Below are 14,732 nucleotides of genomic sequence, written 5' to 3'. Positions count from 1 at the left end.
AAATTCGTGAAATGCCGCTACATCCAGTCTATCAATGGATCCTTAGTACCCAATACCACCAGAGGTACCAAAACTGGCCGAATGCCACACGGCCGGTTGGGTTTCGAATTGATAGCCTGTGTTTGTTGTGATTTGAATATCAATATCGATGGTTGTCTTGAGCAAACTTTTAGCGAAGTACCTTCGTGGTTAGTTCCGCGACAGGATATACGTCTAGATCTACTCCGTGGACCCAAGGTGAAGACGGATTCCTCCGTTTATCGGAGGTATTTCCAGGATTTTGTTCACCAATATCCGGCCGCGAGATATATCTTCAAGGATGGTTCTAAAATTGGGGATAATGTTGGTTGCTCTTTCGTGACCGATGATATGAGTACAAAGATCTCGCTTCTTAGTGTATGTAGCGTGTATACTGCAGAGCTTTACGCCATCTTAGAAGCTCTGCAGTTTGCACTGGGTGACGAAAAAAGCCACTATCTTATGTGTACCAATTTGTTAAGCTTTCTGCAGTCTATTGAAGCCTGTTTCTCGCAACACCCCCTGGTGCAGCAGATTCATGACCTTGTAGCCAGGTTAAGTGATGCTGGCTCCAGAATCACTTTCACACGGCTTCCAAGCCACGTTGGGATCGCGGGAAACGAACTTGCGGATGAAGCTTCAAAGGAAGCCGTACTTTTACCTCCCAAGACCTGTCAGTGAACTTGCTAAGATTATTTGTTCTTGGCTACATGGAACCATCTTGGCTCCTGGGAATCGGAGTGGCTAGCTATCCGAACTCCCAACAAGCTGAGATCAGTTAAGAAGACAACTACCGTGTGACGGTCCTCTTTTCGACCTTCACGGAGAGTGGCCATTTTATTGTGTAGACTGAGGATAGGTCATTTACGATCTACCCACTCTTATCTCCTAAAGAGGGAAGACCCCCAGTGTGTTCTTATGGTGCCAACTTCACCGTGGCCCACATCCTCACAGAGTGCGCCGATCTCGCTGGCCCTGCAGGAAACACTCAATCAATCAATCAATCAACACTGATCTGCATTTAGGGCAGTCGCCCAGGTGGCAGAGTTCCTATCTGTTGCTTTCCTAGCCTTTTCCGAAATGATTTCAAAGAAATTGGAAATTTATTGAACATCTCCCTTGGTAAGTTATTCCAGTCCCTAACTCCCCTTCCTATAAATGAATATTTGCCCCAGTTTGTCCTCTTGAATTCCAACTTTATCTTCATATTGTGATCTTTCCTACTTTTATAAACGCCATTCAAACCTATTCGTCTACTAATGTCATTCCACGCCATCTCTCCGCGGACAGCTCGGAACATACCACTTAGTCGAGCAGCTCTTCTTCTTTCTCTCAATTCTTCCCAACCCAAACATTGCAACATTTTTGTAACGCTACTCTTTTGTCGGAAATCACCCAGAACAAATCGAGCTGCTTTTCTTTGGATTTTTTCCAGTTCTTGAATCAGGTAATCCTGGTGAGGGTCCCATACACTGGAACCATACTCTAGTTGGGGTCTTACCAGAGACTTATATGCACTCTCCTTTACATCCTTACTACAACCCCTAAACACCCTCATAACCATGTGTAGAGATCGGTACCCTTTATTTACAATCCCATTTATGTGATTACCCCAGTGAAGATCTTTCCTTATATTAACACCTAGATACTTACAATGATCCCCAAAAGGAACTTTCACCCCATCAACGCAGTAATTAAAACTGAGAGGACTTTTCCTATTTGTGAAACTCACAACCTGACTTTTAGCCCCGTTTATCAACATACCATTGCCTGCTGTCCATCTCACAACATTTTCGAGGTCACGTTGCAGTTGCTCACAATCTTGTAACTTATTTATCACTCTATAGAGAATAACATCATCCGCAAAAAGCCTTACCTCCGATTCCACTCTTTTACTCATATCATTTATATATATAAGAAAACATAAAGGTCCGATAACACTGCCCTGAGGAACTCCCCTCTCAACTATTACAGGGTCAGACAAAGCTTCACCTACTCTAACTCTCTGAGATCTATTTTCTAGAAATATAGCAACCCATTCAGTCACTCTTTTGTCTAGTCCAATTGCACTCATTTTTGCCAGTAGTCTCCCATGATCCACCCTATCAAATGCTTTAGACAGGTCAATCGCGATACAGTCCATTTGACCTCCAGAATCCAAGATATCTGTTATATCTTGCTGGAATCCTACAAGTTGAGCTTCAGTGGAATAACCTTTCCTAAAACCGAATTGCCTTCTATCGAACCAGTTATTAATTTCACAAACATGTCTAATATAATCAGAAAGAATGCCTTCCCAGAGCTTACATACAATACATGTCAAACTTACTGGCCTGTAATTTTCAGCTTTATGTCTATCACCCTTTCCTTTATACACAGGGGCTACTATAGCAACTCTCCATTCATCTGGTATAGCTCCTTTGACCAAACAATAATCAAATAAGTACTTCAGATATGGTACTACATTCCAACCCATTGTCTTTAGTATATCCCCAGAAATCTGATCAATTCCAGCCGCTTTTCTAGTTTTCAACTTTTGTATCTTATTGTAAATGTCATTGTTATCATATGTAAATTTTATTACTTCTTTGGCCTTAGTCTCTTCCTCTATCTCGACATTATCCTTGTAACCAACAATCTTTACATACTGCTGACTGAATACTTCTGCCTTTTGAAGATCCTCACATACACACTCCCCTTGTTCATTAATTATTCCTGGAATGTCCTTCTTGGAACCTGTTTCTGCCTTAAAATACCTATACATACCCTTCCATTTTTCACTAAAATTTGTATGACTCGAACGCATGCTAGCCGATGACGCGACTACTGCTGTTCTCGTCATCCACTTTATGTGAGACAGTGGATTAATCAAGGTTATACAAATTACAAGTGTACTGTTACTCATGGAACACAGATTCCCTTTTGATTATTTAGTAACTATTTTTTTGGCTAAATTCAATAATTTAAAAAAAAAATTGTGCTGCATTTCCAAATTTCTTTGTTGAATAAATAATTTTTTTTTAAATTTTAAATTTCTTTTCCACTAATTTATTCAGAGAGGATGATTACCTCGTTGTACTTCCTCTTAAAACAAAAATCACCACCACTAGCTTCATTGTTCTAAGAATGGCAAGTTGGCTGGTCTTTAAGCAGAAATGGAAAACATCAAGAACTTTCAGAGTGGGTGGTACTTTAGACATTTCTTGAAATGTAAGAATAGATGCCTAATAATAGTGTAAAACTCTTGTACGTGGATTATTTATCATATTGCCAGGCTGAGTGGCTCACACGGTTGAGGCGCTGGCCTTATGACCCCAACTTAGCAGTTTCGATCCTGGCTCAATTCAGTGGTATTTGAAGGTGCTCCAATACGTCAGCCTCGTGTCGGTAGATTTACGGGGATATAAAAGAACTCCTGCCGGACAAAATTCTGGCACCTCGTCATCTCTGAAAACCGTAAAAGTAGTTAGTGGGATGTAAAACAAATAACATTATTATTTATTGTTATTTATCATGTCGATGGCCTAATTCTAATACCACTTATCTGACTGCTCCTCCTATAAATTATTTTCCTTAAGACTTGTCACTGCTTCCAGCCACATGTAGATATTTAGTCCATCAGAACAACTTTCTTTGTGTTCATTTTCCTATGCCTATGTGTAAAGGAAAATGAACCTCACCATACCGTACTGTAGGAATATATGTCTGTATGAAGTATTTATGAACTCCTACAGTATAATGTATTTTTTCTAATAATTAATATTTTTTGGGTTATTGTAGGTCAGCCAGTCTTCTCTCAGTTGCCAGCAGATTGGACTTGGAACATCCAGATTGGTGAAGTTTTAATTCTTAAGTGAGTACTTGTAAGTTGTATCTTATTATATAGTAAGAAAGTAGAGGACAGTACTTAACCCTTTAAAGTCCTAAGTAACTAATACTAGTTGCTCTCCCAGGTCTGCCTGTTCTTTCAGGCCATAATGAAGTAAACGAATACACAAGATATAACAAGTCGCACCACATTATAAATGACAAAAATAGTTTCTTACTGCTTACCATTACATCAGAGGCAATACTCCTTCAGGGTGTGATACCTCTCGAAGCATGTACGTAGGTGGTTTGAAAAGTTCTCGGAATGTACTAGAATTAAGTATCTTACCTCGGTGAAACTGCTTTTATTTTTCACATAGTCTCCCTGTAGACTAATGCATTTGGTCCAGCGATGTTCCAGTTCCTTGATCCCATCTCGAAAATGAGATTCCTCCAGGCCTGCAAAATACCTCTCCAATTCGGCTGTCAGTTCTTCCCTTGTAGAAAATCTCCGTCCACCGAGGGAAATTTTCAGCTTGGGGAATAGATGAAAGTCTGATGGTGCCAAATCAGGTGAATAAGGTGGATATGGCAACAATTCGTACCCCAGTTCATGAAGTTTTGCCATGGCAATAACACTTGTGTGCGCGGAGCGTTGTCCTGATGAAAGATGACCTTTTTCCTTGCCAAACCAGGCCTTGTTTCACGTATCTTTTCCTGTAGTTGGTCCAGGAGGTTTGCATAGTATTGCCCCGTAATTGTTTGGCCAGTAGGAAGATAATCTATCAGCAGAATGCCTTCTGCATCCCAGAAAACTGAGGCCATGATCTTTCCGGCCGAACGCACTGCCTTTGCTTTCTTTGGTGGTGGTGAATCAGCATGTTTCCACTTCTTTGACTGCTGTTTTGTCTCTGGGGTACAGTAGTGGACACAAGTTTCATGTGTAGTCACAAACCGGCGCAAAAAATCTTGTTGGTTGCACTGAAAACGGGCCAGACTTTGTTCGGACATTTCCAATCTGGTGCGTTTATTGTCCAATGTCAAGAGCCGCGGCACCCATCTTGCGGATAATTTTTTCATACCCAATTCTTCGGTTAAAATATAATATACCCTTTCAGAAGACATCCCTACAGCTTCAGCAATCTCCCGCACTTTCAGTCGACGATCCTCCATGACCATTTTATGCACTTTTGCGATAAATTCTGGGGTCGTAACACTTTTTGGCCGTCCACTACGTGGATCGTCATCCAAGCTCTCCCGACCAAATTTAAACTCGCTGGTTCACTTGGCAACATTTGAAACTGAAGGAGCAGAGTCCCCCAGTGTGTTCTGAAAGTCGGCATGAATTTCCTTTGCTTTCATACCTTTCTTTACAAAGTACTTAATCACTGCTCGAACTCAGTTTTTTCCATTGTCACAAATCACTACGCGGGAACAACAACAAAGAGTCGTCACTACCACACTCCTGCAGCTAGAGCACTGACGCGCCACGTGTTCACTCACAAAGGATGTGTGATTATTGCGCGAGAACCTCGTTGCTCTAGCACTGATATCTAGCAGTAATTCAGAGAACTTTTCAAAACGCCCTCATAGTGGCATGGAGTCCTGGGTTCTTGCTACATGTCTGGCAAAAATATACAGTGCATTTCCTCCCTCCGGGTCCTTACGTTCACTGCAAACAGCACAGTCCTTATTTTGGCTCTTATCTGACTGCCCTAGGAAGTGCGGAAGCCCATTTAGTCTCTCTTCTGGCTACATACTCGCAGATGGCCACCCTATTTTGACTTTATTTCTGGTTGATCCAATAAGGTCTGTTATTAGATGATTCCTGAATGTCTTATGTTGCCATTTTGTTTGCTGTTCAGTATCTTGCACAAGATTGAAAAGAATGAATCTGTTTACTACACACACTTCCAGCAACCAGAAAAACATCTTTCTCCACCATTTCAGTGATTTCCTGCAAACATTGTAGCTTGAAGTATAGTGGTCTGCACAGTCAACAGGTCCTGTTTTCTATGTATATTCCTCAATTGCCTTAGGTTTCTCAATGTCACACTTCCCAATTCTGGTTGTTTGCTGCACAGTCTGACATGTACTAAGCATCAATACACTTCTTTTATCAAGCAATACAAGTGCCATAATTGAATCATCTTTTGCACAAGCTACAACTTCATTCTGTTTCATTTCTGTTTTCTTTCTTCAGGTAATCCTATTCTGTTTGATTTCACAGTTCCTGTCAGATCAATTTTATTTCTTAGTAATTCTTGAGCTAATGGCACGCTAGTGTAATAACGGTCCATGAAGAGGTGAAATCCAGAACCATCTGACCTTACTAGAAGTTCGGTACTTAAATGCATGACAGTTCTATCTAAACCTCTAGTTATAACCTGGCCATAATATGGCTCAAAACAACACACATATCCAGTCTCACAATCTCCTAGAACAAAAACATGCATTCTCCTTTTAGTGGGCTTCAGAGGACTTTCAACTTCCCAATGGACTAATGCCATTAAAATGAACTGCAATGTGATAGCATTCCGAAGCGTTCCCGGTAGAAGCCAAGAAAACCATTGCTGTTACTGCAATGAGATAGAAACCCTCCTTCATGTTCTTGGTTTCTGCTCGAAAGGGGAACTATTGAGAAATAAGAGGCACCATAGGGTCAGGAGCAGTATTGCAGAACTTCTCAAAAATCTGGCAGATTTGAAGTCTTTGAAGAAGTGCACTGTATCTCTAGCGATGGATCCAGTAAATGTGCAGACATTATTACAGTTGACAGGAAGAGAACCATTGGCGTTGTTATTGATCCAACAGTAAGGTTTGAGAGTAACAGTTCATAGGCCACAGAAGTTAATTCTGAAAAGAAGAGACACTATGAACCCTGTTTTAAGTACTTTGAAGGGAAGTATCACATACCTGCCAGTTGCTGGGAAGTGATTGGGTTACTCTTCGGTGCGCAAGGATCTGTCACAACATTTTCAATGAATTTCCTCCTTCGTTTCGTATTTAAAAGATATTCGTTTAGATGTTTTACGAGATTAATTGGCAATGGTAAATCATCATTTGTACGGTATGTGTAAAGGAAAATAAAGTTTTCCTAATCGGGGATAGCTGTAATGCTACAACAGGGGAAATTCAAAATAAAATATATATAAGCTCATTTTATCCTAAGATAAATAGTGCAAAAATTATTATCTGTTTGATGCTGTTACCGTACGGTACCCCTTGTTCTAGCACAGCTATCCCTTGTGGATTCTCTCTCTCTGTCTTGAAAGCTATCCTGCCTTTGAAAGATATAGTACTTTCATCTACCGCCATATCTCTACCGGGAATTAGAAACTTTGTCTTCAAGTATGGCACTATATTTCCTACTTTTTCTTTCTCCTCTCCGTCCCCTTACTTCCTTGAGAGCTACTGGAATCTACATGCAACATCCAGTGAATCTGTAGGAATCTTTCCCGAGAAAACACACGAGGGAAGAAAGGGGTGTGGTCCAACCATTCTTTTGAGAAATAATCTCTGATATCTGGTTTTGGGTTTAAACCCATATTCAGAATCACACCGAAATAGGCTTTCATTACAGTTACAGTTACATCTTGCCAATTATTCCATATTGAATGTTTCTGCAGTACCATATAGGCTAACTTCTCAGCAGCATACTTATGGTTTCTCTTACAATTGCATGAATTAGTTCATCAGTAAAAAATAACTGAAAGAAATCAATGGGTTTCTCTGGCAATGGTCTACCACGACACAAAAATCCATTACTAACATTATACTGTGACGTGTTGGCGGGGTAAATAAATAAGACAGAACCTGGTAGCGTCCTATTTCTAAGATTTATTACCTAAGCATTAAAAGTACACAGGACTACACACAACTTACGCTCACAACACGCTCTTATACAATTCGCTCTCTCTCTCTCTCTCTCTCTCTCCGTTACTCACTTGTTCTCACACTACACAGTTTTACATTCACACACAAGGTTCCACGTTGCACGGCTACACGTTCTCTCCTTTGCCGTCAGTCCTTACTTTAGCTGTAGCACGCTAGTCCGCCAATCAAGGCAGTTCTTGCATTTCACAGCACTGGCAGTCGCTCACGACTGAACCACACCAACACCAACTGCCCAGGCAAGTCACTTCTCTCTTGTGTATCTGTGCCGGTCCTTCCAGAATAGTCCGGATGCTAGATGTGTCCAGAAACCTCGCAAGATGGAAGACTCCAGATTAATCATTGAGTAATTTCCATAGTCCTCTGCTGCGCTACCGCGGACAAAAGCGGGAGGGGGCCGGCCTAGCACTTAACACATTGTTGTCCGGGCGCGCGCTACTTCATTCTTTCCTGTGGACCGGCAACAGAAGCACACCTAGCTTGAGAAGTAGGATGAAATATAAATACATGTAACTTTTAAACGACATGAACTAAATTATTGAAACCTGGTGAGAGCACTCACCAGTGATTCTAATACTTGATTTTAGTGTGGTAATGAGTGAGGTTGCTGCCCTTGTGGAAAGGAACTTGACAAGCCGAGCAGATGTACCTTGTGTCCTTGCTTTTCTTGTGTGCAGCACATACTCTGCAGGGCTTCTGACGGCACTTTTTCCTTCCACCACATTTATATTTTTCCATTTCTGGGATTTGGGGGAGGTTTCATACCTCCCGGAATTTTGTTCATAATAGAGATTTGATTGTTCCACAAGAAGCTGAAGCAAGTCATCGCCTAGGGAACGATCTACTACCTCCGGGATACTCGCGGAATTACTGGTCGTATAAGTGAGGCCTGTAAAACATATAAATGGTTCTAGGACTCTGTTTTCATCCTTATTTGTCCATCCATCAACCTCACTGTCACTACTGTCACCGGCATCTTCACTTGTATTAATGTTGCCGTCAACAGACTCGTCTGAACTGAAGTCGCACTTTCACTTTTGCGCGTATATGTTGATGGACACACATCTTCACAATCACTAATACTTACATTTTTGCAATCAATAGGGACATCAGATAAACTATCACCATGCAATTCTCCAAATGTTATATCATCGTTCAAGCTGTCTTTGCTATGGCGCGCTGTGGTGACACCTGACAATGCACTCGGTCACGTGGTACTGAGTGTTATGAAACCACACTTCCGGTGCCAAAAGCATAGTCAAGGAAAGAATATACCTATCTACATTCCGATCAACAAAGACTTTAGTTTGTAAACAACATGAACTATTTCGATTAATAAACGGTGGAGAGGATAAAATCACACAAAAATGAAGCAAAGTGAGAAAACTTTAATTTACGTAGCCGATCGCCCGGACACCAATACGAAACTACGTTAATTAGTGTAGCCCGTCAATAATGTGTTAAGTCTTGTTCGTGATTGGCGCTGTTGAAGTGTAAGCGGGTAGGCCGATACGGTGACATCCCCACCCATAGTAAGTTGGCATGGCGGACGCTATATCCATTAAAATACGTTTGCTGTTTGAGGTTGCTCTTGCTACTGATAAGTTTCCTCCAACCGTCACGTGCATCCTGCACAGCAGCAGGTTCCTCTTCTATAACTGGTTCATCACTGTTCTCATTACTATCACTCTCCACTACAGCACCTTCAAATTCACTATCGCTATTATATAAGCTCTGAGAGAAATGTCATGCCACGCGTGACAGTGGTCTGCAACCTGTAAAAGGAAATATCACGGCGTGCTTGACGAAGGACTGGAAAGGGTTAAGAGATTCCTACAAATAGGAGTACAGTTGAAAGTAATTCATCATCATAATCATCCTCATTTTCCCATTTCCAGCTGACACCGGGTGGGAGCAAATAGGATTCCTCTCCACTTTGTTCTGTCATTCCATCCTCTTTCTTCCGACACGATGTTCCAGTGTTAAACCATTTCCATGATGTCGTTTGGTGGTAGCTTGTTCGTGCCTGACCGAGTCATCAGTACACCTAGCGGCACTGCAACTTTTGATGTCAGGTGTTGGTTGGGGTGTGCCTTTCTTGTTTCCAGTATGACGAGCTCCACATTCCCCCTGATTATTGCGAGTGTGAGCGGAGAGTTCCCCAGCTAGAGTGCCTCACAATCTGAGTTCCCCTTCTTCACCAGCATTTGTAATGTTGTCTAAATTAGAATCTGGCCACATGCATAGAGCATGACCGTTAAATGATGGTCGTTATAGGCGCTAGTCGCCCAAACTTATTTGCAATAAGTAGTCTACACTATTTGTGGAGTTGGACAATATTCACGTAATAGTTTTAGTTTTAATTTCAGTGTTAATAATTGTTATATCCTATATCGCAGCCATACGACGCAATATATAAGATAATTATATTTAATAAGATTTCTCAAAAATTGTATTATTCAAGTTTGCTAATGACAAATCATGTATACAAATTCAAGTTCAGTATTCCTAATTAACCTTGTGATGACAATATGGCTGAAGATGCTCTAAAAATGAGTGAAACATGTACAACGTTTTTAATAATTTGGCAATAAAATAAGGATGAAATCCTAATTTTTTTTTTGCTAGTTAAGTATTGCATAGGTGGAAAACAATGTATTATTATTTTCTTTTCAATTGATTTTCAAAACTGGATCTAAAATGAGAAAAGTCTCTTGCTTGAAAGCGATGTCGCAATAAACGGTTTCGACTGTAGTACAAAGTGAAAAACCCTAAGATGGATTTTTTAAATCATATCTGAGAGGCCTAACTAATATTTCTTGGGTTATAGGTCAGGAAGTCTTCTCTCATTTGCCAACAGAACGGACTTGGAACTTCCAGATTGGTGAAGTTTTAAAATTTTGGTGAGTACTTGTTCATACCTGCCAACTTTTCCGATTCTTTGTGATTGTGAATAGCAACTTTTCCGATTTAGGCGGGAGACTTCTGATTTAGGTGGGAGACTCCCGATTTTCAACAGTTTTCCGCCTCCTGATTATTCTATTATTTCTCCCGATTTTAGCTTTTTTTTTTTTTTTTTTTTTTTTTTTTTTGTGAACTTCAAACGTTTGTTTTCAAACCCCTCCATTTCAGCTTTTTTTTAACGCCAGTGGCCGGAACTCCTTCGGTCATTGGCCGCTCTCAAATGAAATATCGACATTTATTAATGCGAGAAATGTGCGCGAATGTGCGACGTTTATTGAAACCTGTATATCGCGACGCGTATATCGATTGTCACTCTCTCGTTCTCGCGTGCTATGTTCGTGTTCATTCACAGTTCACATCAGTCTAGTCGATTCTAGAGACTAGTCGCTAGATATGGAGTCTTTTTTAGTAATTTAGTGAGAGAATTTCAATGACGACTAGTGACTTTTCTAGAGATTTTAGTAGCCATTTGGAGACAATCCTGACTAATTTTCATTTTTCTCAGTATAAATAAAATAAGTGTTTTGCTTTTACATTGCTCAGAATTTAAAAAGAATGATATTCCTGTACCGGTCGTGACCACAGTAACAAGGGGAAATGCACGTTTTAATTTTCCGTTATTTCTGTTTGTATGTATGTATGATGTACGCTCATCACGAGAAAACGGCTGAAGAGAATTTAATGAAAATCGATATATAAAGTCGGGGAATGAGTCTACAATCTAGGCCATAAATAATTTTATTCACGCTGATTGAAATGGTAGTTTAGGGGAAGGCCTAAAATTTAATTCTCAGATATTTGTTGTTATTGGCCCTATCGATAAAAACTACATAACAAAAGTTGTATGTTATTAAATGTCCTATAATTTTTGTCTTATACATTTTTACCGTACCGGCTGCGATAACAGAGATATTCGTGAATTTGGATTTTTATTGTTAAGTCCATATCAATACCGAGGTACGAGAAAATGTGTGAACAGAATTTAATGAAAATCGGTATGTAAAGTCAGGGAATAAGGAACTACAGTATACGCTAAAAATAATTTTATTCACCCTGTTCGAAATGGTAGTTTAGGGTGAAGATGCCAAAAATTATTATTTTTAATTACCTATCTTATAGGCCATATCAAAAAGTACTACATAACAAAGGTTATAGAGAATATAATTTCCAATTATTTATGTCTTATTCAGTTTTACCGTACCGACTATAATAATATTGGTGGTGATGGTGATTAAATTGTGAAGATGATTATAAGAATGAGAAAAGAGTAATAACACAGGAGGGAGTCATGAAAGAAAGGACGACTCACTTTACGTTAGATGCTCTAATGTCTCAGAGTCGGAAGAAAACTGAATGTGAAGGCCTGCAATATAGAAAACTCATAAAATTGATCAACAGTAACATTACATTGACCATTGTTTATTGTGATGTGCTTTGTGTATTCTGCTGCCATTTATCTCCGATAGATGGGATTACTGCTGCGTATAGAGTATAACAGCCTGCCTGAATATTGGCGGGAAGTAGCTGGGGAGTTAGTTCTCTCCTCTCTTCTTTAGCATGCCATTCCTCTGGTTCAAATATTTTCTGTTACTGCTGGCACTTAACACACTAGATCATCATAATATTCTAGCTATTTGATCCCTACTCTGAGGCAGTGATTGGAATGAGCAGTTTGCACACTTAAATGGAATAATTACACAAGAGCGTTCGTGGTTGTCTGCGGCCTGGTCATTCTAGCTCTGGAACTTTGAACTGTTGGATTGACATCATAGTACTTATATAAATGGTCCGTTATTGGACATTATATATTTTCCAGCTAACTCATTCCTGGTTGCCAGCGTTTTGCCCCCGTTTGCTAGGTTGGACTCATCAGTTGGTACCTAGCACACCTATCAAGGGCATACCGTGGAGGCCACTGCGTAGGCTACTTGGAGCCACCGGCAGTGCCAATGCTTAAAGGCCAAAGGCACATGCTTCCCCTAGTGCACCGTCACTGCATTGTCCTACATAAGAGGCTTGCAGTGGTGTCTCAACCGCCAGCGTCTTGGAAAGGTGTAGCAATCCAACTGATGAGCCACTGTTACACTGGGGGGAAACGCTGGTCATTTCACGATTGAAAAAAGCCTAAGGAGCTTAAATGTTAATAACATTATTATTTATCATATGGATGGCCTAGTTCTACTACCACATATCTGACAATGTTCCTCCTATCAGTTATTTTCCGTAAGACTTGTCACGCCTTTCAGCCACATATAGGTATTTAATCCATCATAACAATTTTCTTTGTGTTCATTTTCCTATGCCTATGTGTAAAGGAAAATGAACCTGACCGTACCACAAATACTGGCACAGTCATCCTCCAAACTCTCAACAACGTATTCCTTAATACCTATTTTATATTCTTGTCGAGCTGAATACCGGACCTGTGAAGATTACAAGATTATTTTGTGCATCTACAGAATGGTGTGTTAATGAAGCTATGTAATATAGAGAGAGACCTTCAAAGGTGGTTAAATGAAGAAGTTATATCATGTTCAAGATCATGCTTTCACATCTCTGCACAGTATTTAAAATAAAATTTACCTTTGGTCTTTTATAGCTATTGTTGACCGGGCGAGTTGGCCGTGCGCGTAGAGGCGTGCGGCTGTGAGCTTGCATCCGGGAGATAGTAGGTTCGAATCCCACTATCGGCAGCCCTGAAAATGGTTTTCCGTGGTTTCCCATTTTCACACCAGGCAAATGCTGGGGCTGTACCTTAATTAAGGCCACGGCCGCTTCCTTCCAACTCCTAGGCCTTTCCTATCCCATCATCGCCATAAGACCTATCTGTGTCAGTGCGACGTAAAGCCCCTAGCAAAAAAAAAAAAAAAAGAAAAAAAAAAAAGCTATTGTTGAGAGTTAAGGAGAATTTCCTGTTGTGTATGTTTATCAGGAACTCAAGGGAGACTTCACTAGTTAGTCGGAACATAGAAAGAATGATGAACTCTTCTCAGAAGAACTCTTAAGGTTTCACCTTACTTTTTCCTGCCTGCTGGCTCTTTAGAAATGTGTGCGCATGCGTCTTGTATTCAGGAATCACTCAAGGCAAATATTTTCGCACTGCAAGTTGTGTGGTTAAGCTTATTTTTAATATGTATAATTTTTGCTTTCTCAACGATGCATTTGTTTCTACATTCGTCCCTGTTTTTATCTCCTCGTAAGATGTGTATTGTTTAATGTAACACCTTGTGTAAAAAATCGGGTTAAATGAAGGAGTTATATTATATTCAAGATCATGCTTTCACGTCTCTGCACAATATTTAAAATGAAATTTACTGTTGGCTTTTATAGCTATTGTTGAGAGTGAAGGAGAATTTCCTGTTGTGTATGTTTATCAGGAACTCAAGGGAGACTTCATTAGTTAGTCGGAACATAGAAAAAATGATGAACTCTTCTCAGAAGAACTCTTAAGATTTCACTTTACTTTTTCCTGCCTGCTGGCTCTTCAGAAATGTGTGCGCGTGTGTTTTGTATTCAGGAATCATTCAAGACGAATATTTTCGCACTACAAGATGTGTGGTTAAGGTTATTTTTAATATGTATAACTTCCCCTGTTTTCATCTCCTTGTAAGATGTGTATTGTTTATTTTCCTGTTGTGTATGTTTATCAGGAACTCAAGGGAGACTTCATTAGTTAGTCAGATCATAGAAAGAATGATGAACTCTTCTCAGAAGAACTCTTAAGGTTTCACCTTATTTTTTCCCCGCCTGCTGGCTCTTTAGAAGTGTGTGCGCGTGCGTTTTGTATTCAGGAATCATTCAAGACAAACATTTTCGCACTGCAAGTTGTGTGGTTAAGCTTATTTTTAATATGTATAACTTTGCTTTCTCAACGATGCATGTGTTTCTACATTCGTCCCTGTTTTTATCTCCTCATAAGATGTGTATTATTTAATGTAACACCTTGTGTAAAAAACTGGGTTATATGAAGGAGTTATATCATGTTCAAAATCATGCTTTCACGTCTCTGCACAATATTTAAAATGAAATTTTACCGTTGGTCTTTATAG

The 14,732-nt window shown here is 40.0% G+C and overlaps 1 long non-coding RNA gene across 1 annotated transcript in view; it reads left to right on the top strand.

The window, feature by feature from the left end:
• LOC136885575 (uncharacterized) overlaps positions 1-14,732 on the top strand; it is a 47,224-nt gene that overhangs the window by 9,165 nt on the left and 23,327 nt on the right. The window contains exons 2-3 of the long non-coding RNA XR_010861566.2: positions 3,799-3,871; positions 10,550-10,622. This is a non-coding gene — a long non-coding RNA (uncharacterized lncRNA). The remainder of the gene's footprint in view (positions 1-3,798; positions 3,872-10,549; positions 10,623-14,732) is intronic.

Source organism: Anabrus simplex, chromosome 14 (genome assembly GCF_040414725.1).
Source record: "Anabrus simplex isolate iqAnaSimp1 chromosome 14, ASM4041472v1, whole genome shotgun sequence".
Taxonomy (NCBI): Eukaryota; Metazoa; Arthropoda; class Insecta; order Orthoptera; family Tettigoniidae; genus Anabrus; species Anabrus simplex.
The sequence above is the reverse complement of the archived record's forward strand: the minus strand, read 5'-3'. Positions and strand labels throughout refer to the sequence as shown.